General features: G+C 36.2%; 1 long non-coding RNA gene across 1 annotated transcript; it reads right to left on the reverse strand.

The window, feature by feature from the left end:
- Positions 1–209: 209 nt before the first annotated feature.
- Positions 210–23,272, reverse strand: LOC116596906. Its single transcript, XR_004288357.1, has 3 exons — positions 23,195–23,272; positions 2,309–2,378; positions 210–370 (listed from the first exon to the last, which is right to left on the reverse strand). It is a non-coding gene; the product is annotated as an uncharacterized LOC116596906 (long non-coding RNA).
- Between the last annotated feature and the right edge of the window lie 755 nt (positions 23,273–24,027).

The raw sequence follows: 24,027 nt of genomic DNA on the forward strand, positions 1-24,027 counted from the left end.
TTGCTCTATGCGTTAATCATGGCCATTTGTGTGCATTTTTTATTTTTATTACCTAGGCTTGGAGCAATCTTTGCAAAACAGACCCATAACAAACACGTAAAAATGGAATAAAAAGCACATTCCCCATAAAGTGCTTGCACAGCACAGAAATGTAAAATTTTGGCACCCAGTCAGTTTTGTGTGGTATAAAAAATTTCTTATATTTAAATTCTCTGTATTTTACAAGGCTCTTTATGTAAAACCTTAAGTGGAGTTGACTGTTTATCCCGGTTGATTTGGCCATGTGACGCCTTCCAGGTTGGGGAGCTCTCGCTTCACTGTTTCTTATCAGCTCTCCTTACTCCCGCCATGTGGGGCCAATTTGTTCCTTCTGCAGAGAAAGAAGGGGTTTGGATTTAATTTGAAGCCTTGACATAAGGTTTAATTTGCTAAAAAGGGGAGCTATGCCATTGTAAATCTTGGAGGAGACACTAAGGTTGTGAGAGCTGTCAGCCCAATCTGTTTTAAGCACTGTTTGAGGTGGTTTGTTAAAGAAACTATATTTCTTTCCAGACCCCACTCACCTAATTGAATTGGTGCTTAATTGCAAATATAATTCTATTCTGTATTCTCAACTGTTTATTTTTTGAGAGAGGGATGATGGGTTATAGAAAGTTTTCATATGAAATATGTATTTACAGTAGATGAACAGATTAGATAGTGTGATAGGAGTATGAAATTCATGAAAGGGTAATATTCATCCTTTTTTTTTTTTTTTACTTCTCAGTAAAAATAGAGGAGAAGGAAATATGGTGAGCTGCAGAAGGATGAACTCGATAGAGAAAAATGGGAGATTCCTAGCTGTGAGGATTATTTAACAATGACTAGTAATGATGCTGGAAGTTGGGAATCTTTGTTTTCCATAGTTTTTAAAGATGAAGACAGACGCATGTTGACTTATAAATTTTGTTTGGGTCATTAGGGGATAAGAAATGGAGAAATAGCCTAATTCTCACCCTTGGGGCTTCACTGTATTCCTATCGCAGGAGCATTTGTAACTGTGAGGGGGCTTTCAGCTCTGATGATGACTGAAGGGGCCACTGTCATACAGTGCACGGTGATGTTGTATAGAAAGTATCCTCCAGGGCAAGGGCCATTTCTGACTCATTTCTGCCCTTACTAAAATTAACTCTACAATTGAGAAAAAAAATACATGAATATCTTTTATTTACTCCAGGAAATGACAAGTTTGTGTGTTCACATCTGTATGGGGTGATGTGTGTGTGTGTGTGTGTGTGTTTAACATTAGAAAAACAACATAGTCCAGTATTTAAGATCAATCTCTCTGGATCCTACCATCTAGATTCATATTCTAACCTGGTCATTTGCTATTTTCTGAATAAGGTAACTATTCTCTATTCTCTCTTCTCTTCTGGGATAGTAGTGGTAATTTCTCCTACATTGTTGTGAGCATTAAATGAGATGGATTGCATGTTAGTGGTTATTATTAGTTATTATTTTCTGGGATCTTAGACCAACCTTTCCACATTCTAACAAACTCTATTCCCTCCATCACATTCATTTCTTGTTTCTATAAACATGTGGACCTGCAGAAATAAATTATATTTGTCCAAGGGTACTCAGAAGTTCAACACAGGAGAACTTCTGAATTCTTTAAAAAATTAAAGTATCCATGAATACTCCATTCTAATTTTAAACTTACCTAATTTTTGATAGATACATAGGGATAAACTCTTTTGGGAATTATAATTTCCTATAGTATTTATGATCTAAAATCCAAGTGATGCCAAGTTTTAGAAACAAGTCAGAGCCTTATTCTTCATGTTTAAAAATTACTCAATATTTTTAGTTTGTCAAAGATTTAAGTCACAGTAATTCAATACTTGGACATAATCTCACATTGTTTTAGTAAAAAGTGAATTTTTAATTTTTTAAAAATTAAACTCATCTTTATTACTTTGTATATTCACAGAGTCTTGGGATTAATTTGAGAAATGTTATCAGCAGACAGCATCCTTTACGTTCTGGACAATAATTTTGCTTGGAAATGAGCACTGATGCAGTACTAAATAGCTTCAAGCCTATTAATAGCATCCTGTAGGCCCTACTAATTTGCTGAGAAACATTTTGTTAATTGTAATCAGTCATCAAGTGTTTTATAAAGCTACCTTATCATTAAATGTGTGTTAGGTATTGTGAGAGTACTGGCAAAGTGTGTGGCATAGGACCAGTACTTGTGAAGCTTGATTTCTAATTAGGAAGAAAGCAAGACTGATAAATGTTCATTCATTATCAGGTAAAGAGATACCTTTGTGCATCTTCACTGTTCTGCACGATGATTATCTGGCAGTAAACGATGGTGCTTGGTTTCTAGAGAGCTGGGAGACAAACAATAAAATAGAATATTTAATACTAGTTGGGGATGAAGGTTATAGAGAAAACTAATCTCTGTAGGGTGTTAGAGAGAACAGGGCTGAGGATTTTCCAAATTTAAATAGGGTAATCAGTAATTTTTATTTATACAAAGACCTGAAGAAGCTGAGGAAGCCAACAGCAAGTAAAAGATTCCAGGTTGAATAGACACTAGCAAAAACAAAAGCCCATGAGTGAGAATTTGGCTGGAAAATTCCAGGGAAAGCAAGGAGGCCAATATAACTAGAAGTGAGTGAGTAAAGGGAGGTTTAAGTGAGATATGAGTCAGAGGGGGCCAATCATATGGTCTATGTGGGCATTTTAGGACTTGGTCTTACTGAGTGAATTAGAGTCATTGGAGAGTGTTGGAAAGAAGATTGATCTGAGGATCTGATCTGACTTAACAGTTTTATGAGGATTAAATGGCCTACTGTGTTGAGTATAAACTTGCCTTCCCTCTTAACCCCTCACCAACACCCCTAGTACAGGAAACACAGAGACCAATTAGGAGGTAAAGATGGTATCTTAAGACAGAGTGGTGGCTGTAGACATAGACAGACACAGTGAAATTCTGTATTTCTGGATATATTTTTATGATCAAACCAACAAAATTTACTTTTGAATTCCTTACTTACAAGAAAGAATGTGGAGTTAAAGATTATAGCAAGATTGTTAGGCCCGAGGTACTGGGAAGGTTAATTTTTAATCAGTTGAGATAGGACAAACTAGTACAGCAGATTTGAGGAAGAATATTAGGACGAGTTTGAAGTAAAGTATGTTACATCTTAGCTGCAGGCTTGGTATCAAAGTGAAGATGTCAAGTAGAGGGTGCATATATTCCAGTAAGTTGCAATTAAGGGGATAGTTCAAGGATGGAGATATAAATTAAGGTGTATCAATTAGGATTTGAAACCATAAGATTGAATGAGAACACCAAAGGATTGGGTGTAGTGAAGAGTGAGGACAGAAAAAAAGTTTTCATAGATTTATCCTTGAGGTACTGGAAAAGTACAAGTTTGGGGACATAGGGTGGAACAAGAAAGCAGGCTGAGGAGGAAGTAGGGAGAGGAATAGGAAAAAAAAATAATTTTGTTCTGGAAGCAAGTAGGAGGTAAAAGTGAAGGTAGGTGCTTGTGGTAATTTTATACTGATTTCTTTTCCTTTATCAGAAACTAGCAAACAAATTTATCAACTAAGGAAAAAGATAGAGACAGATGTTTTAAATTTGAGGAGAGAGAGAGCTATAGTATATGAAGAGCTTAAGAAAGTGAGCAGATAGGACCATATCATATGACTGCTGGAAAACCTTAAGAGCTGCTTGAGTTTTGTGAGAAGAATTTAAATCCAAGCCAGTCAGTACGATTGTGTGTGTGTGTCTGTGTGTGTGTGTGGTGTTTTCATAGTGATGTTAATCTTCATGTATGTAGGCAAAGCATTTTGATTAACAACTGATATCTAATAAACCACTTCAATACTTAATGGTTTAAAACCCCAATAATCTAAAACCACAACAATCATTTAATTCGCTCACAGACCTGAAATTTTAAGCAGACCTCAGGAAATATTGCTCATTTCTCTTCATACTTTCAGAAATACTGGGCTGTGGTGATTTGACTGGAACTAAAGGATCCGTTTCCAAGATGGTTTACTGAAGACGGTCAAGTTGATGCTACCAGCATGCCAGGAAGTCAGTGGGCTGATGGTGGGGTCCTAGGTTCCTCTCCATGTGGGCTTCTCCACAGAATTACTTGGGCTTACCCACAGCAGCTGGCAGCTTCTTTGTCATTGTCTTGGTCTTTGTCTTCTTCATCGTCTTCTTCGATTTCTTCTTCCTCCTCCTCCTCCCCACCTCCTTCCGCCTTCCCCCTCCCCTCCTCCACCTCCCCTCCTCCTCCTCTGGATTTAATTTACTTGAGAGAGAAAAAGAGAGGATGAACACAGGGCAGACAGGCAGAGGGAGAGGGAGACAAAGTCTAAGCAGACTCTGTGTTGAGTGTGAAGCCTGCCATGGGGCTCAATCTCACAACCCCGAGATCATGACTTGAGCCAAAATCAAGGGTCAGATTCGGCAGCTGACTTCTAAGGGCAAGTATTCCAAGACACCTGGGTAAAAGTTGCAAAGTTTCCTGTGACCTAGCCTTAGAAGACTAAGAATGACACTTCTATTGCTCAAGTGAAACCAGAGAGATCATCATCCGAGATCCTCTCAATGGAAGGAAAATTAGACTCTACCTTTACTGGGAGGAATATATGGAGTTTTTTAATCTACTACACAAGAACTTGGCAAGGATTTAGTCAGGCTTGGGGTTTTTTTTGTTGTTGTTTTGTTTTTTGTTTTTTTTTGAGGTGAGTATTATGAGGAAAATTAAGAAAAAATATGGCCTCAGAGTAAGTTATAAAGACAAATTATGGAGTTTAATAGAGTAAGGTAGGGAATTAACACAGAAACAAGTCGTTGGCCTATGAAAAACTGGTGGGGCTAGTGGATTTTAGCTTCAAGTGGAGTTGAAGAATGGTTGGAGACGAATATGAATGGGAGGTAGCTGAAATGTGGGATGTGATGTTTTCAGTTATGGGCGCTTGGACTGAGATTGCAGATCTCATGGGAATTTCATGGGAATGATGGCAATTTCTATTATGATCATGAATGTAAATGGCTGTAAAAGACAGACATGTTTTAAAAAGAAGATGATATATAGTGGAGTAAGAATTATATTCTGGACATTCTGAAAAGATTGAAGTGAGTGTGGTAGAGGGGCAGAGAATATATCTTGCAGGAGGAGGACATAAATCTGTGCCTTTAAGGATTTTAAAAGGAAGAAAAGAACAAGTGTTTTAAGTAGGAGTGAAGGCATAGATACCGGAAAAAGAGGACATGTTGATAGAAATACTTTCTTGATTAGTGGACAGTGTCTGCTAGAGAAGAGATTGAAAATCAGCAAGAGGTTTTTAAGTTTCATGACATTAGGTGTAAGATTTCATGAATTTTTCCTAGCAGGAGAGTAGCACATTGAAATTCACTTCTTCTTCTTCTTTTTTTTAAAGATTTTATTTATTTATTTGACAGAAAGAGACAAAGTGAGAGGGGGAACATAAGCAGGGGAGTGGGAGAGGGAGAAGCAGACTTCCCACAGAGCAGAGAGCCCAATGTAGGACTTGACCCCAGGACCCTGGGATCATGCCCTGAGCCAAAGGCAGATGTTTAACTGACTGAATTTGGTGATATAATTTAACAGTTATATGGAAATTGGTTAAAATAAAAAATCTGGAATATGTTTAGTTTGGCAAGTGGTTTGTTGTGGCAACAAATACACATCAAATTTGCAATGCATTTATTAAAATTTACTATGCACTGATTACTGATGTGCTTACTTATTTACCTCATATTATTTTAGAAGTAATTTAAAGAAGCTAATAACGATCTGGTATATGAAATATATAATTTAACTGGTGTGGTATAAATAAACACAAGTAAATGGCATATATATTCTCAAGAAATTTATAAATAAAATGAAGATTCTTAGAAAGTATTTGGAAGTGTTTACATTTCAGGTAAAAGGACAAAAACAATGAACATGCTATCTGACATGCCTATTCAGATATGCAATACAATTTTTTTAAAACTACTAGTACATGACAGGTATCATGTCAGGGAATGAATATAAAATGTCATTACAAAAATAGAAACAGTTGCTGCCCTCATGAACATTCCAATCCTACAGAAGCAACCAATAGCAATCATTTGATTACAAAAACATCAGACTTAATTATTTCTAATGTGCATTTTTTCTCCATTTTTTTTTTTTAGCTGTAATGTCCTTTATTCAACATCACCTCTTCTAATATTTTATGAAACTTGCTTTTTCTCCATTTTGACATCTCTGAAATAGGCTGTATTTTATAATTTGCAGAGTCTTGAAATTATAACTGGTGGTGGTGTCTCTTTCTTGGTGAGTATTTGCAATAACACTGTGCCTTACACTGATGACATCTTTCTAATGAAATGTCATACACTAAATATAAAATAAGTGTAATATATTTAAAAGAGAAGTGCAGAGTGTTCCCACTCCTTATTTTATAGGGTCCAACCTTGTAGTAATGGAAGAAAGGGGCTAGGAGAGAATCAGAAAGAAGGAAGAGCCTTTCTTGTGGCATAAAGGAAGGAAGCATATTGGAGATGTTGAAGGGGGGAGGGGTCATTGTAGTAGGGAGCAGAAAGCAGTGGGTACCCTGTTTTAGAAAATCCAGAGAAACTGGAAAGGTATAGACCATGCAGGATCTATTAGGGTAAATTAAGTATTTTCATGTTTTTCTTTAGAGAAATGGAAAATTTATCTAAAAATGTCTTGCATATGAAATATATAATTTAACTGGTGTGGTATAAATAAACACAAGTAAATGGCATATATATTCTCAAGAAATTTATAAATAAAATGAACATTCTTAGAAAGTATTTGGAAGTGTTTACATTTCAGGTAAAAGGACAAAAACAATGAACATGCTATCTGACATGCCTATTCAGATATGCAATACAATTTTTTTAAAACTACTAGTACATGGCAGGTATCATGTCAGGGAATGAATATAAAATGTCATTACAAAAATAGAAACAGTTGCTGCCCTCATGAACATTCCAATCCTACAGAAGCAACCAATAGCAATCATTTGATTGTGTTCAGCGTTGTGTGTGGAGAAATTAATGGAATAAATGAAGAAGAAAGAGATAAGGGGCACCTGGTGGCTCAGTCAGTTAAGTGTCTGCCTTCAGCTCAGGTCATGATCCCAGCTGGGATTGAGCCCTAAAAGCACCAATCTGGGCTCTCTACTCAATGGGTAATCTGCCTCTTCCTCTACCCCTCCGCCAATCATTCTTTCTCACTCTCTGTGCTCTCTCTTCCAAACAAATAAAATCTCAAAAATAAAGAGAAACATGGGAATAGCAATGGAATTGAGAGTAGATGAAAAAAGTTTAGCAAAAACAAACAAAACTTCTGTAAGCATACCCTACTTAACTAGAGTCACAGATGGGCATATACCAACAAAGTAGGTAACTGAAATTTACCATTCTTCCAGAATTTTGTCACTACATATTTGACACTAGGCCATCATGGAGCCACGTGGCAATAAAAACAGATATAGCACCAGTTCTAAAAGAGATTATTGAAAGAGAATGTCCATGCAGACAAATGTGTGAACAAAAATGTATGTAAGGCATGCTTTTGGAGTTTCCAAGCATGTTTCTATATAATAGGACAAAGATGTCAGTACCAAAGCAAATTCATCAACTAGTATACTTAAAAAAAAAACAATCAAAAAATGGAATACATAATATAATCATAATGGGCTCAGTATATTTGGTGCTGGGTATGAGTAAAAGTAGCATTTCACATTCTTTGACATTCAACTTTACTGTGTACCTGGTGTGGATTTAGAACATTGCTTGGATTTTTTTTCTTTTTAGGTAATTCTCCCAGCACCCTAGGCATTAGTAACTATGATAGTCTCTTTTCTGCATACGAATAAGCCAAGTAAGACTGTTAATCATAATAAATCCTGAGTTCGGGAGTTGTACCCAGGCAGTCTGACTTTCCAGGGCACACTGAAACTCTGTTTATGAGATATATGATTACATATGATTACAGCTGACCCTTGTCATTCACATACTCAATATTTAGTACATACCTACTTTGTTCTGGTCCTAGCAGTAGAAATGGAATCACAACCTCTGAGGAGACAAAGTACTTGCTAAGAAACTCACCGTGTACTTCTTCTGGACTCTTGTAGATTTCAGTAATTTACCTTTAGTTTTGCTGTAAGGCTTTGGATTGTGGTGCAATTTAACAACGTGATTCTAATTTAAGTAGCATGTATTAGCCTCTTAATGTTACTATATATATTCTGTTTTATAACGCAATTGACTGAGGAAGGTTGTGTTTTGTCTCATTTTTTAGCCAGCAAAAATATACACCCCTTACTTTTCCAGACTCTAGAGCAACATCAAATTAATTTAAAGTGTGTTTCATTTTGTTTAGTTTCTCTGAAATTCTCTTCTTGCTGTTAATAATAATAATTACTCTTTCTTAGTAGTCCGATCAGCTAGTAAATTTCACCAGTTGATCAAATTGGGCAAATGGGATGAAACAGAAATCTTAGTTACATTTATACTACTTAAAGTCCTACTATAAAGTAGTGTTCCATTGAAAACATACCAGTGCAAAGACAAATTGCATGGAGTATTGTTTCGCATTATAGGAGGATGTTCTAGGAAACCTTCAATGCTGAGTATAAAATACAACAAATTCTAAGTAAAGAGTGGGAAACAGGACAGAAAATAACATTTAATTTAGTCTGGTACTGAGATAGATCTTTGTCCTAATAAAAGATTTAAAATGCTTTTTTAAGAAGATTTTATTTATTTATTTATTTATTTATTTATTTATTTATTTATGCATCAGTAGGAGTAAGTGTGAGCCTGGAGGAGGGGCAGAGAGGGAGGAAGAGGGAGAAAGAATCTCAAACCAACTGGGCACTGAGCAGGGAACCTGAGGCAAGGCTTGATCTCTTGATCCATGAGATCATGACCTGAACCAAAACCAAAAGTCAGAGGCTTTATGAATTGAGACACCCAGGTGCCCCTAACTGTATTTCTGTAGCAGTGATAAGGCAAAATCATGTTTTTGGTTGTTGCAACCCAAAATGCACAGATAAGGTCTTTATTGTAAAAATGGTGAGTCTCGTGCTCCCTTTGTATGCCTTTTTTGGGGATTAGTTTTTGCGTATTTCATTCGAAGACTCTGGTGCATTGTGGTGATCCTTCCATGTTCTCTCAGCCATTTCCACTTGGTATCAATGTCTCGTTTAGTGTAAAACTGTTGTCCATACCTGTTTAACTGCAGAAATAACTATCTTCTATCCATGTGGTATCATAAGACTTAAAATCTTATTCATTCAAGATACATTTATTGAGTGTCCACTGATTGTCAGTCACCAGCTGTTCCATGTACTCACAAGAGATCAGTGAACAAAACAGAACAACCCCTGTCTCCTGGAGCTTACTCTCTGGTGCATCTCCACAGTAAAGAAACAACAACAAATTAATGTGTAGTATATCAGAAAGAGTTAAATACTGTAAAGGGCTATAAAGAAAAATAAAATTAAGGGGATAAAGAGCTAGAGGTAGAAGAATGATATTTTATATACAGATTTCCATAAAGGCCACTCTGATCTGGTGATATTTAGAAAAAAACTTGCATGCGGTGTGCCACATACATATAGAAAGAGGAAGATTTTTCAGGCAAAGGAAATAAATACAGTCAAAATTCTATATATTTTTTTTCTCCTGCAATAACAATAACATTTACCCTGTTTTTCATGTCAATCATATGAGAAATACTTTCATTATATAAAATCTAATGCCCTAGAATGAAAACAAACAAACAAACAGACAAACAAACACAAACACTTTTTTTGGTGAGAAAAATTCTATTTCTGGTATAGTTGGCTATAGATAGCCTAAGCAGAAGAGACTGTGTACTCTGTAGCCAGGAGGCCTGGCTATTTTCAGACACTCACTAGCTATGTATGTCCTTTGGATAGGTCCACTTGCCAGTCTGTGACCCCTTTCCCTGAAGTGTGAAATGTGTAAACTGCACCCACCTCAGTGGTTTGTAGACAGGATTAAATGAGATAAAGCAGGCAAAATGCATACCACCGTCCTTGGCAAACTGCAAACTATTGACCACTTTTATAATCCTTCCTATTTTATAACCCTGGTTCCCATGTCCTGGTCTTGGTGATTTACCCAAACATGGGAATAAAAGTTATATATTAGAAATGTCTTCCCCTTACTCTGTGAACATTTTAGTGAAGAAAAGGGAATTTGGATTTCTGAACAGGAATTCTGATTCTAATATGTGTCTCCCAAGCATCTGTATAGACTTGTATCTGAAGTCCCAAAAGGGAACACCATATTTGAGAATCCTTTGTGTTTGAAATGGTCTACTAACATCTTTACATCAGGTTAAGTATGGAATCATCCAAACTATTTAATAGGGAATAAATTCATCTTTTAAATGTTTCTTACTCAAAATATATAAATAGATTATTTTTTTTTTCAAAATAATTCTTTAAATAGTACAAAAATGCACTGAGCATCTATCTCTTCTCTGCAAAACATTAGTTTTTATGCAACTGGATCAACTTTGTAAGTTCACAAGACCATCTCATATATGGATTCTATATTAATTGCAGCAGGTTGATCAGACCTTGGTAAATATATAATAGGATCATTATGTATTTATAATAGGACAAATAGTCAAAAACTACATGAACCCTATTTCCTCTAACCATTGGTGAAATTAGGAGGAAGTAGAGATGAATTGGTAACCCTCATTGTATCACGTATTAGACCAATAAATTTGATGAAATATCATAGTTAGGATGATTCTCAGAATCATTTATACGGATCCAGCTCATATTGGCCCTTGGTTTGAGGGAGTTAATAGTATACCAAGAACATGGGCCAATGCCTGGTCTTTGCTAGCTTTAAAAAGAAATATGTCACAATGTTTATATATTCTGCTAATTTGAAAATTTGTTCCATTCACTTGACACTGTGTTACTGATCCACAGACTACAGAACCGGGGTGTGCTCAATGTGGATAATGCATGCATTTACTCAATTCCTCATTTAGCAACTTTTAAAGGAGTACATTTTTGACCCATTATGCCAAGTTGACTCATCTATCTCACAAATCCTCTTTAATTCACAAATTAAAGATCCTGGAAATAATCATAAGTCCTTGGGAAACATCACAGCCTTCTCTATCAATTAAGAAACAAGTTCGTACAGTGAAAGTATTTCAAATAATATAATAGTTGACTTAGTTTTGCTTAAAAAGTTAGACATATGCAATTGGACTTTGAAAAAAAAAATGAACTGCTTCAATCATGAATCCAAACATGCAAACAAATTAAACTAGATTGAACTGATAGCTAAATTCAGGATTCCTAAATTAAGATTCTCTTTTACATTCTGAAACAAAGGTCTAGTTGAAGTAGTATATGTTTTATACTTGGAGGTGATGCTTGCTTTTACAAAAAAATAAAATAAAAAAGACTTTCTTTTAATTGGTGCACTATTTTTCAGAATAAAAATTATTTTTCCTTGGATCATTGAAAGCTGGTTGAAAATGCTATAAAAGGAGTTAGTTTTATTTTTTTTTAATTTTTATTTTTTTAGTTATTGTGTTCAGTTAGCCAACATATAGAATGTAATTAGCTTTTGGTGTAGTGTTCAACGATTCATTGGCTGTGTATAACACCTAGTGTTCATCACAACACATGCCCTCCTTAGTTTAGTACCCATTACCTGGTTACCCCATTCCCCGACTCACCCTCCCCTCAGTAACCCTCAGTTTGTCTCCTGGAGTCCAGAGTCTCTCATGGCTTGTCACCCTCTCTGATTTCTTCCCATTCAGTTTTCCCTCCCTTCCCCTGTGGTCCTCTGTGCTATTTCTGATGTTCCACATATGAGTGAAACCATATGATAATTTTCTTTCTCTGCTTGACTTATTTCACTTAGCATAATATCTTCCAGTTTCATCCATGTCAACACAAGTTGTAGGTATCTATCTTTTTTGATGGCTGAGTAATATTCCATTGTATACATGAATCACATCTTCTTTATCCATTCATCTGTTGAAGGACAACTTGGCTATTGTGGACATTGCTGCTATGAACGCTCGGGTGTAGGTACCCCTTCTTTTCACTGCATTTGTATCTTTGGGGTAAATACCCACAAGTGGAATTGCTGAGTTGTAGGGTAGCTCTATTTTTAACATCTTGAGGAACCTCCATGCTGTTTTCCAGAGTGGCTATACCACCTTTCATTCCCACCAACAGTGTAAGAGTGTTCTCCTTTCTCCATATCCTCGCCAACATTTGTTGTTTCCTCTTTTGTTAATTTTGCCTTTCTAACTGGCATAAGGTGCTATCTCATTGTGGTTTTGATTTGTATTTCCCTTATAGTTAGGGATGTGGAGCATTTTTCATGTGTTTGTTAGCCATTTGTGTGTCTTATTTGGAGAAGTCTGCTCATGTCTTCTGCCCATTTCTTGACTGGATTATTTGTTTTAAAATTTTATCATGGTTATGTGTGCATTATAACAAATCACAAGGTATAGAAGGGTTTCTAATGAAAAGAAGTCTTCCAACTATTTTTTTCTTATTCCCACCCTCAATTTCCAGAACCACTTTTCCTATTTCTGTTTTCATTCCTCTGTAGATTATATTCCTAACACTAGATATGTTTATATCTCCATTTCTTAATTTCCAACTTGTGACAATTGTCTGTTCACTTCCTAGGAAAGACAAAATTTATCTCATTCTATTTCATCTGCCCTTCCCCAATCTCCTTCCATAGTTTGACAGTTTTATCAATACTCTAAGTACTTCCATCCGTTACCTTTAACTTTGAATGAGTTACATATACTTCTACTTATTGAACCATCAATTTCAGTCAGTTTAACTACTCTTCTCTCCACTTTTCCTCTTCCTCATTTTTCTGATTTACTTTAACTTATCAAGCTGGTTAGTACATTCTCTTCTTCATACACAAGCAATTCTTGCATGCTTTATCCCTAGGTTGATTTTTAAAGTTGAAAACCAATTTATAGTGTTTATTTTATAATAACCATTTGAATATTGTTCACTGCCAGAGAAAATAAGATGAAATTTCTTTCCTTAAAGGTCTAATGCCAAGATGCTGGGAATACTTACAAAAATATTTTTAGTATCAAAGTCACCTGGATTCTTATTTTCTTCTACATTCCATTCAAGAATTGAGAATCATAGTGCATTTTATCTGGGTTTACATTTGGACCATAGTATTTTGTCATCTATTTTATTTTTTTTGAAAACTTTGTCTTTCTCCATGTGTATTTATCAAAATCTTAAAGCTTCCATCTTTTTATACAATTGTCTTTCTTAAAGTCTCCCCCACCCCACCCCCTTTTTTTTCATGGAGGCCTCTTTCCTGAGGCCCCATTTTGAACCAGCTCATTTTTAGACTTGACATATAGCCATCAGTCCAGACTTGCATTAGAGGATTGCTTGGATTATAACATCTCTTCCTGAGATCCAGTAGTTTCTTCTTATGATTTATCAACATTTTCTGTTACACATAAAAATAACTGTCTAATAAAGGATATATGGAAGGCGAATTTTTGAAGACCCTCTGTTTGAAATGTTTTTCTTTAACCCCCACATTTGAGTAACAGTTTGTTATGACCTAGAGTTCTAAGTAAAAAATGTTTTCTCCTATGATTCTTTATTCTTTTACGAGCTGGTCTTGCTGAGGAGAATTCCAAGTCCAGTCATAGTTCTATTTGTTTTAATAAGCTATTTTATTTATTCAGAAAATTGCCATACTGTTATCCTTGGAGTTCTTAAGTTTTCATAAGGATAGTTGAAAAAAATTTCATTGAGTGCTGGGCATTTAAATTATCAAAATCTATTAACTCTAAGATTTCTGGCTTAAATTCTCTGCTATCTTCTATGATTGGATAATTTTTTCTCAGCTTTTTTTCTTTCTTTCTTTCTTTCATTTTTTTCCCCTAGAACTCTTTAGTAGGACATTGATGCTGTATGCCTATCTTTTTCTCTCACGGATTTTACTAATCTTTCAGTCAGTCCTACCAATTGGGACGAAGAATTCCCCTTTTCCTCCTCCTTTCTTTAATCAAATTTTTAATCTCTAATCACTTCAGCACACTAATTGTATTCTCTGACATTTTTGCTTTCCTTTTACATAGGATTGCTGTTTATTTACATTAATCTAATATCACCTCTGATTTCTCTGTTTATGTAAGAGAGGTTTTTGATTTCTCCTCTTTTGTTTACTGAATTACTTGTTATTTTTAGCTCCATAATCACCTTTTCTGTTTATCTTGGTTTTTCTCTTTGATACTGTTGATTTTTTACTCATCTGGTGATTTTATTTGCCAGTGCATATTTAAAAAAAAAAAAAGAAGGGTTAGCAGATATGGGTTTCTTTGGCAAATTTGCAAACATGCATATAGTTCTATTCATGCCCCTCCCTTCAATATGCTATAAGATTTGTTCATATGAGTAAGGTGGGTCAACTATCAGGCTCATCAAAGTCTTACCAAGCAAGGTCCTTGGTATGTGATTACATGTCACATATCAGAATAATCAGAGCTATATTCAGAGCTTCAATATACACATCAGACTTACTGCTTCTGTTTCCAGATATCTCATTTAATTTCTTTAGTAAAGAATGCCCTGTCTTTCCTCCCCCCGCCCCTAACCACAAAATGCTGGGCTACCTGGAAATACAATGGCTTGGCACAGCCATCTTAAATATTGACTCTTAGATGATCATTCTCCTTCCCCCAAACACAAAATGCTGGGCTACCTGGAAACACAATGGCTTGGCACAACCATCTTAAATATTGACTCTTAGATGATCATTCTCTTTACACATCATCTCTGCCCCTGAGCCAAAGCCACTGTGGTGGTCTGGCAGAAACATTGACTCTCATCTCCAAGAGATGAGAACATTTCGCAGTAAACTCTGCTCTGTTCATTGATTTATATACGTCTGTCTACTTTCAATCTCCCCAAACTTTGTTGGAGACAATGTTGATAGCCACCCGTCCTCTTTGGTTCTCTGTATTTATTAGTTTTGTGTTTCTTGTCTTCTTTATTCATAAAGGCCTCAGGAGGAAAGGGGGATTAATTCATTTCCTCAGTATATCAGCTTGAACTGAAAGTCAAGAAAAGATATGCAAATTCTCAGGTTTCTAAAAGCTCATCATCTAGAAATAAATAAATATTAATGACATGCACATTTAATATTAATAACAATGAAACATTTGTTTCTTTTCCCTAAGAGAATTGTAATAAGTTATCTTAAAGCTCTGTGAACAAATGATAAATTTTAAGAGAAGGTCAACAAACAGAAATTCCTCTTTAAGGTTTTCTTTTTTCAAGTTGGAGATATGCCCATAGTCAATGAATAGACTTGATATCTGAAGTTCAAAGGCTGAGTCATGTTTCAGGGTTAGAATATGAGGATCCTAAAGATGAACTGAATCAGTGTGTGTGTGTGTGTGTGTGTGTGTGTGTGTGTGTGTGTATTTCCCCTTTCTTTTAGAAACTAAAGATACTGTCCAAGTTTCATTGTAAGGATTTAGCCAGGATTATTGGATTTATGAAAAAAAGGGTGTTTTATTGTTTTACAGGAAGCTTTTTATCTGAAATACCAGTATATGGCTTGTTACTTATCAGTTCTTTCACCCTGGGATCTTTTTCCTCTAGAATTTATAATATGATAGGTCTTATTCCTAAAGGGATATGAAAAGTGCAGCTTGATGAGCTGCTTCTGTGCCACTGAATACCATTTGGATTTCTAGTTTTACATTGTAGTGAAAAGGGCCATTAACTCTTTATTGAGAACTCATTTGGTACACAGGTATTAATTTAATTATCCCTTTATTGGAAGCATGGTTGAAGGCAGTTAGAAAGTTACTGATTTGACTTGTTTCTGGTAGTTGCATATATCTGATATTTTATTATAATCATAAATGAATTATGAATGTTATCATAATATATTATATTGTATTATTTATAATTAAGCTATAAAATCATTCTTGTTTTAGTAGTGATAATTTGATAAATTACTGCTAAAGGTCATTGTCCATAATAAAAGGTATACATTTTTCTTTTAATGAACTTACACATACGCCAAGATTTTGTGATAATTTTCTCATTTTACCTACTTAAATGTATAATGAAAATCATCAGTATCTGTTCCTCAAGAAGGTTCAGAATTGCAATATTATGAAGTAATGCCTGTGCAAAGTGATTTATAAATAAGGGCTATTAAAATGTCAGATGAAACAAATTCTACGTATTTATAAAGGTTTATTTTCTCTGGAAATCATACTTGTAAACAATTTGCATTATCTAGGGAGTCAGCAATTTGAGGCTTTATTTTGTAGAAGTATAGTGGGGATGAAACGTGGAACTGTACATTCATTGGATATACTGAAGTATAAGCTAGAGAGGAAATCTGTGACCCAAAATTGGGTATATATGTTTAGTTATTATAGATATATGGTTATTCTTTCACTCTATAGCCATAATTTAAGGCTTCACCAATGTTTCCAATTGCATTTCACTTCTTAGAATTTATGTCAAAAGTCAAAGGTCACGATTTTCTGCTATTAATCTTTCCTGTCTGGAAAAACAATCCAAGTGTGTTTAGCTGGAAGGGCTGCTTTAAGTGGTTGACTGTACAGTACCGAACTGTAGAATGTTGCAGTTTCTGTAACAAATGTCACTTATTTAAGTTTCAATGACAGATCCTTTTATTTTGTTTATTATCAAATAACAATACAAACATGTCATGAGGCAGCCTTAAGCATGCTGTGTGGTCACTGAAAGCAGTATTTCTAAATGGGTTTTTTGGTCTAAGTCTCTTAAAACTTTTTAAGAGTATTTTATTGTTATAAAGTCTCTTAAAACTTACTTAAAGCATCTTATTGTCAGATGCAACTATGGAGGAAAAAACAAGCTTTTTATTTACACAAGGATGAGAGTAAACCACTTTGTTTTCTTGGTGACCAGTTGTGTGGTTAAGCAGAAAAGCTATGTTATTATAACATTTTTGTAGACAGCAGTTTAGGAGAAAAATTGCAAACGGTGTCATGGTGAAATGTGTTACTGGAAATTGAAATTCCAATTTTAAAATTAGACAGGAATTTTATGTGTTTATCATATTAGAATAATTAAGTTTCTCCTGCAGATTAGAATGTAAACTTTCAGCAAAAGTATACTTTTGCTATATTTTGGTAACACAAATGTTATTATGAAAGCACTGTAGGGTTTTGGGCTTTTCTGGATAATTATGAGTAAATGATCATTTTATAATGAAATCATCCTCGGCTTGTGACTCTCAACTGATTTTTTCCATCTGGTGTTTGTCATGTAAAGATGTCCATTCAGCAGTATTAAGCAGTTTGAAAAATGCCAACCAAACTTTAGTATTTACTGAGGGTCCTCATTCGATATGGTGTTTCCAGATTTCTCTCTTTCATATTTATATTCATTCTCTCTCTCTCTGTCTTTGGAGGTCATTTTCTCCTTAGGAGAGCATAAAGAATATTTGGGTTTTAATCCTACTTCACCTTAGAAAAGTTGGATTAGTGCTATCATTTTCTACCTCTTTTTTAATCTTACATAGAAAATATAAATACTGTTTTAAACAGATTTTTTCCATTGGGTCATGTTGAGGTCTACAAAAAATAAAGGCAATCAAACCATAGGACATTTTTTTCTTCATCTCTATTTCTAAATTACCCTCTGATAATAAACTTTATAATAATCATCTCCCTTCTACTACTACCCTCACCACCAATCATACATGCCCTTTTGAATCAAGCCTCCTTTTTATCCACTTGATTAACTGCAAATATCTAGTTCAGGTATATACCAGAACATACACCATATAATAGAAAATTCCTTGTAAAGCCTTTTCTTTCCCATGTTTGAATCACCATTTCATAGTTAAATTATTCACAGGTCCAGTTTTCCATAAAGTTTCCAGAATATTAAGAAAAGAAACTTTATTGATTTAAATTTTCTAAAGTGTCTTCTGTCAACTTTTTCCTTTCTGGGTGTTTGCACCTGCCAGGCCTGTTGGCCTCCAAGAACCACCTGCCCTGCCCTTCTGCTCTACTCTGTTTTATCTTGTAGAGGGACCTGACTCCTGTGCCATGGGTTTCTTAAGTGACTTTCAGATGTTTTTTTGCGATCAAAAACACTTCTGAGGGTTTGGGAGGCAGGAGTAGTGAAGGTGGAGTGATTTCACTTCTCCAGCCTTACCAGGCCAGTTGGCACTGCCTCTTCTACTGGAGGACCCCAAAATGATTTCAGTGTCCTCCATGTAAACACGGTCTTGAGCTCCAGTAACATGACTGGCCCCTTTTCCCTCAGGTATAGACACCTATCATTGTGAATGTGCAGTTTGCTCACCCATTCTGGCCTGGGGTAGTGCCTCCCCTGCATAGCTTTTGCACCAGAGTCCATACCCTCCCCTGTGGCCAGGTCTTTAAGGTGAGGGGCCCCAGCATTGTGACTCTGAGGAGGGCAGGCAAGGGAAGCATCCACAAGCATTGAGGTTTGTGTGATAGATGGTGTGAGCCAGACTACTTATGAATGACTCTGGGATGAGAGGCCACCAGCACCAAGGAGGTCCCAGGTGTGCCACCCCTAAAGAACTCCCAATATCTTGTGAGATCCAACTTCCTCTGGGAAATGTGGCAGGGGCCATGGCAGCTTAGAGTCTGATTCTGCCATTTTCTGAGTCATTCATGAGATTCAGCACATTGCAGCCCATTCCTTCCTTGCCCTTCTTTCAGAATTGGTGCCCACTCCTCCCACACATTCCCAGAGTCACACAGTGCACCCTGCAGGCCCCCACTGTACTTTATTGACTTTCCTGGAAAACACCACACTCCACCTACCAGGGTTGAAGGCTCCTCTTCAGCCTTCCAGCATCACCCATAAAAGAAAAACATTCTTTTCATGAATTCAAGTTTTTAGCCATAGAAAAAAAATTATTCCCCAGAACCAAATCTTGTTAAGTTCCCTGTAAAACAGTAAGCTTATAGAAAATGCCTTTCTTCTGTGCAGGAAATCACTGTGCTTTTGGTTCAAGACAATCTTTGGGTTGCCTCACTTTACTCTGATTACCACTGTAGCCTCTTCTAAGTCCTGATGTCACCACTTACCGCCTTAAATTTCCTCTGCTTTAGCTACCCAAGATAGTTTATCTTTTTCTGGTTGGATCCTACTTGACACCCAAGTCCATTTTTAGTCCCAGATGAAGGGAAGGACAGGAAGATCTCACTGAGTGCTTAACTTGGTTCTCTATGCTATAGAGTGTCACATGTTTTCCATTCTAGTGGAAGTGCTGCCAGGAAGTAGGATAACTAAATAAAATGTGTGGTATGTCAGATAATAATATGTGCAAGAGATAAGAGAAAGAGGAAGTGAATATAAAGTGAGACTAATTTTTTTAAATGGTCATGGCAAATTTAGATTAAACAAAACTTGGTCCCATGAGATTTCTTCTTAGTTGAGTCTTTTCTGCACTGGGGTAGTGCCTGGCACAAAACAGTTCTCAAACAGTTTTAACTTGGACATGTGAATGTAAGGAAGGGAATGATGTGTATGGACTAGAGTAGTTAGCAGTAGTTTTATGGAAGAAACATGATTCCGTTTAGTTCTTAAAGTGCAGAGGGGATTTGGAAAACATACTTTTCTGTAACTGGAATGTGTGGGAGGAGTGGGCACCAATGAAATCTTGGTAGAGATGATATTAAGGATGAGCTGCATGTCTCTTCCTATTATAGCATCACTTGGAAAGTAATGATTTATTTGTAAATTGAATATATTTGTGTCCATTATATGTATGTAAAAATAAAGGGGAAATGAAAATTTCTGATTACACATTAATTCCCCTAAATTCAATCCTGCAATTTCAATTACATTTACCTCATTTTTAATTTTGATTTATAGAAAGGTATGTTTTAGATTATCGGTCTATTTTAATAAACTCAAAATTACTTTCTAATTTGTTTGGTCTATTGGAATTTTATGTTAGCTTCTTCATATAGTAAGTATCTACTGAGTGCCTACAGTGGTCTGAAGACTTTTGTAGTTTCTGAAGATACAACAATGAGACAAGAATGTCTGCCTTTATGGGCTTATGTTTCAACAGAAGAGGTGGGGAAAAAAAGCAGGATAAAAATGTAAAATTTCTGACATGTTCAATATTGATAAATGATAGAGAAAAGTAATACAGCAGAGAAGCTAAATAGGAAGTGCTTGTGTGCGTGCTCCAGTGTGAGAATGTTTGGTCCAAGAAGGCCTCAAGAAGAGGTTTCAGTAAAAAAGTGGTGAAAGCACAAATGACGGGCAACGCAAGGATCTGAGGGAGGAAGAGTTCAAGTAGAAGGAATGGCAACCGCAAGCCTGGAGGCAGGAAACACTCCCTGGGTGACTTAGCACCTGGGATTACGATCTTGCTGCAAGAAGGATGCCAGGTTAGGTTTGGTTTCACTTTAGGTCATTTCCCCCCGTTTTATAAAGCAGATTTGTATCACAAAAAGTAATGTGCCAAGATACTGGTGAAATTTCCAAAATCAAACTTTTCTCCAATGTGTTCAACTTTCAGGACCTTGATATTTTTTTTTCAATATTTTCCCAGTAAGTTTTGGTTTTTGAAAAATGATGGGCAAAGTAAGCAAACATTTTGGTGGACCATTATGACCCAGTAGTTGCCCTTTAAGATCACAGAGAGGATAAGAAAGAGAATGTGTTCAGTTTTCTAATGTTAATAGAAAAGTAATGTTCTCAGATATACCAAAAGTCACACTGGGAGTTTATAAATTCCACACAAATGAAAATCTTGGTGTAGGTAAAAGATTAGAAATCAGAAGTAAGACAGAGCCGAAAAGGTGACGTACTTTAGCTCCAGAGAGCACTGAAGCAAGACTTGGACCTCCTCTTTTTACTTTTCAGCTGGTGCCTATCTCTGCTAATCAACGAGTTCAGAAAAGAAGAATTAAACTAAAACCAAATTCCAAAAATGTGATTACTCAGTGAGAGTGAAAATGCCTATGTGGAAAATATTTCAAATCAAACCCTCAGAAAACAAAAACTCTGAATTTCCAAGAAATGCTATGCATGTTGGCAGGGTGAACACAGGCACACCCCAGATCTCTGAACTAACATATATGAGGTGTTAATGACCCACGGATTAGCATCCACACCCGCCTTCAGCATAAATAATGATTCAGGGGCCAGTCCGTTCCAAATACCATAGCCAATCAGGAAGCTGAAGGATTATCACTGAATGACAGAAATTTAAAAGTGGCAATATGATATACTTTTGAAAGAAAATGCCTCCAAAGAACTTCTTAAGTATTCAGGTTTCATTTGGTTTTCTTTCTGAAATTTAGCAAGTACTTATAAAATAAACTACTTTTGATTCTGTGCCTATATTAAAGCATATTTGGTAAAGTTGCGAGAGGTATTTCATTATACACTCCTACTTTCCTCTTCTAATTTTTTTTTTTTTTCCTTTTGGGGCCTAGAAATTTCTGCATCTGGTTTTATTCTTAATGGAAACTCCTTGGAAAAAGTTGAAAAATCCATAGATCCAATAAATGCTTGGGAACTTGGGCGTAGGGACATGGAGGTCTGCTTCCGCTGTCTTTATAAAAAATAAATGCAGTTTCTATTCTTGTTAGAGCTCAAAAATAGCATAATAAACCACTTCAAGGTTCCCACAAGATTAAACCTCCAGGGAGAGCAATATGTAAGAGCAACATCATCCAACAGTATGAAAGGAGTATTGAATCAGTTGGCATACGAAAAAATTTCGTATGAAGGAGCAGGAGGTGATGGGGTCTCAACATGACAGAACTGAATCTAAACAGGGAAATCTGTCTTCCATTTTTGTCACCTCAGAACGCAAAGCCAAATTGGAGTGACTTCATAGAAGAACAACAAAATGATTAGGGCACCAAGGTCTTGATTTATGTGGAGAGATTAAAAGAGCACAGAGTAATGTATATTTTGGCTAAGTGATTGCTAAGAGGAGCAATGATAACAGTCTGCAAATATGTGAAAGATGTAAACGCCTCAGGAGAGGAAGAATCCTCTGGCAGGATGCAAATGGACAGCACGAAGGACAAAGAAAAAGTTTAAGTTAAGAATGAGAAGAGAATGTTCACCGTGAGAACTGATCCCATTGCTAGAGAATCAGTGAGCATCCTCATTCTTGGGACATTTGAAACATTCTAATCAAGAGGCTTATTAAAGGAACAGTTCTTTGCAGATGTAATACTATGGAGTAAGAAATCCCTTGAGTGAAAGGAAGAAAGGACACAGTGTGAGTGTGTGTGTGTGTGTGTGTGTGTGTGCGCGTGTGTGTGTGTGCGCGTGTGTGCGCGCGCGCGCACATCACTCACATGGTACATGGAGTTGCGGAAGGATATGCACATCAGGCTAGTTGTACCTTGTTTGAAAAATACACAAATTAAAAAAGGAAGAAAAAGGAAAAATATTTCCTAGATACACTGAAATGGAGGAATTTTGAAAACATATGAGTAACTAAGGGGGAAAACATCTCCTGTTGGATTTTGGAGACTGACCAAATATTAGAATCAACTCCCGAGGTCGTGTTGCCCTTCTATGACATCATTTAGAGGATGTAGGTAATTATATCTCAGCTCTACTGCCCACACTTCCTAACCTCAAGGTTGTGGGGTAGTCATAACTACTTTTGGAGTATGTTGGAATTTTTTATTTAAACACCTCTTATCCAACTATAATATAAAATCATCTTTGAAGCAGCTTGTCTGTTAACAGCCTAGAGTGGTGGTTCATCAACCTTCGTAAATGCAGAGTGAACAATATTGATTTGAAGAAATGGGTAAATGAGGTATTTTCATTCTCATGCCGCCCCTCCCAGCTCTCCGGCTTCCTTCAGCACACCACATGCAGACACCAACACATGTGCTAATCTCTAAAAGACAACATTTACAAGCATTTTCCCTGGGAATAAATGGGGTGAATCTTCCACAGAATTAGTAAAAGGTTGGAGGACAGAGGGTGAAAAGTAGAATTTTATCTCTCACTGCCCTCCCCCCACTCTTTGCAGCTAACCAACAGAAAGGCTGTTTACCTCTAGCAGTAGGTCAAGTGCACAGCTCTCTGCACAGCCAGTGCTCTGTGGAGTGACCAAGCACTCCAGCTGCCATTCTCGTGAGACTGAGCACATCTGCTCGGTGATGTTTGCAGCATTCCCTGACCTGGGGCATGGGAACCTCAGAACATTTCCTAACCCAGGTCTCATTAGCTTGATACAATTAGATTACTGAAGAATGCAGTTGACGAAAGGCACATATTATTTATAATTTCCATTAGCAGTAAAAATTGTTCCAGACAAAATTTCATAAGGCCATTTGATGTCATTTGTCACACGATTAATCTTACCAAGGGGTGGGGGTTGGAAGGGGATGGCATAAAAGAATCTTAAGAAATGTTTGCATGCCAAATAATTGATGTACTTTTTTTTTTTTTTAATTTCCTTTCCTTTAGACAGGAACTGTTACTACTCTTGGTTTAGCAAGATTGTGTGTGTGTGTGTGTGTGTGTGTGTGTGTATTTGGTTACTGCTGTGTATCATTTTTGGCAAATAGATACAAAAAATTGTAAAATATTAGGTTTCAACTTGTGAATTCTTATGAGAATGAATTTAGGGATAAGTAATTACTGGGTTGATGTTTAAGTATAAGTTCTAAACTGTCACTAATGTCACTTAAAAGTAACACATTAGTTAAAGTGGGAGGTAAGCGAGGGGATTGGGTCTGAAGAGGTAGTTTCCAGTATTATTCATCTGTGTCAATTACGTACGCTCAGTCCTTGCAAAAGAACCCAAAATACCTTCTCTGTATTATTTTCCCACTTACGTTCAGAATCTGTGTGGATCTAAAGTCATTTTAGTTAATGACTAAT

The sequence above is a fragment of the Mustela erminea genome, chromosome 8 (assembly GCF_009829155.1).
Source record: "Mustela erminea isolate mMusErm1 chromosome 8, mMusErm1.Pri, whole genome shotgun sequence".
Lineage (NCBI taxonomy): Eukaryota > Metazoa > Chordata > Mammalia > Carnivora > Mustelidae > Mustela > Mustela erminea.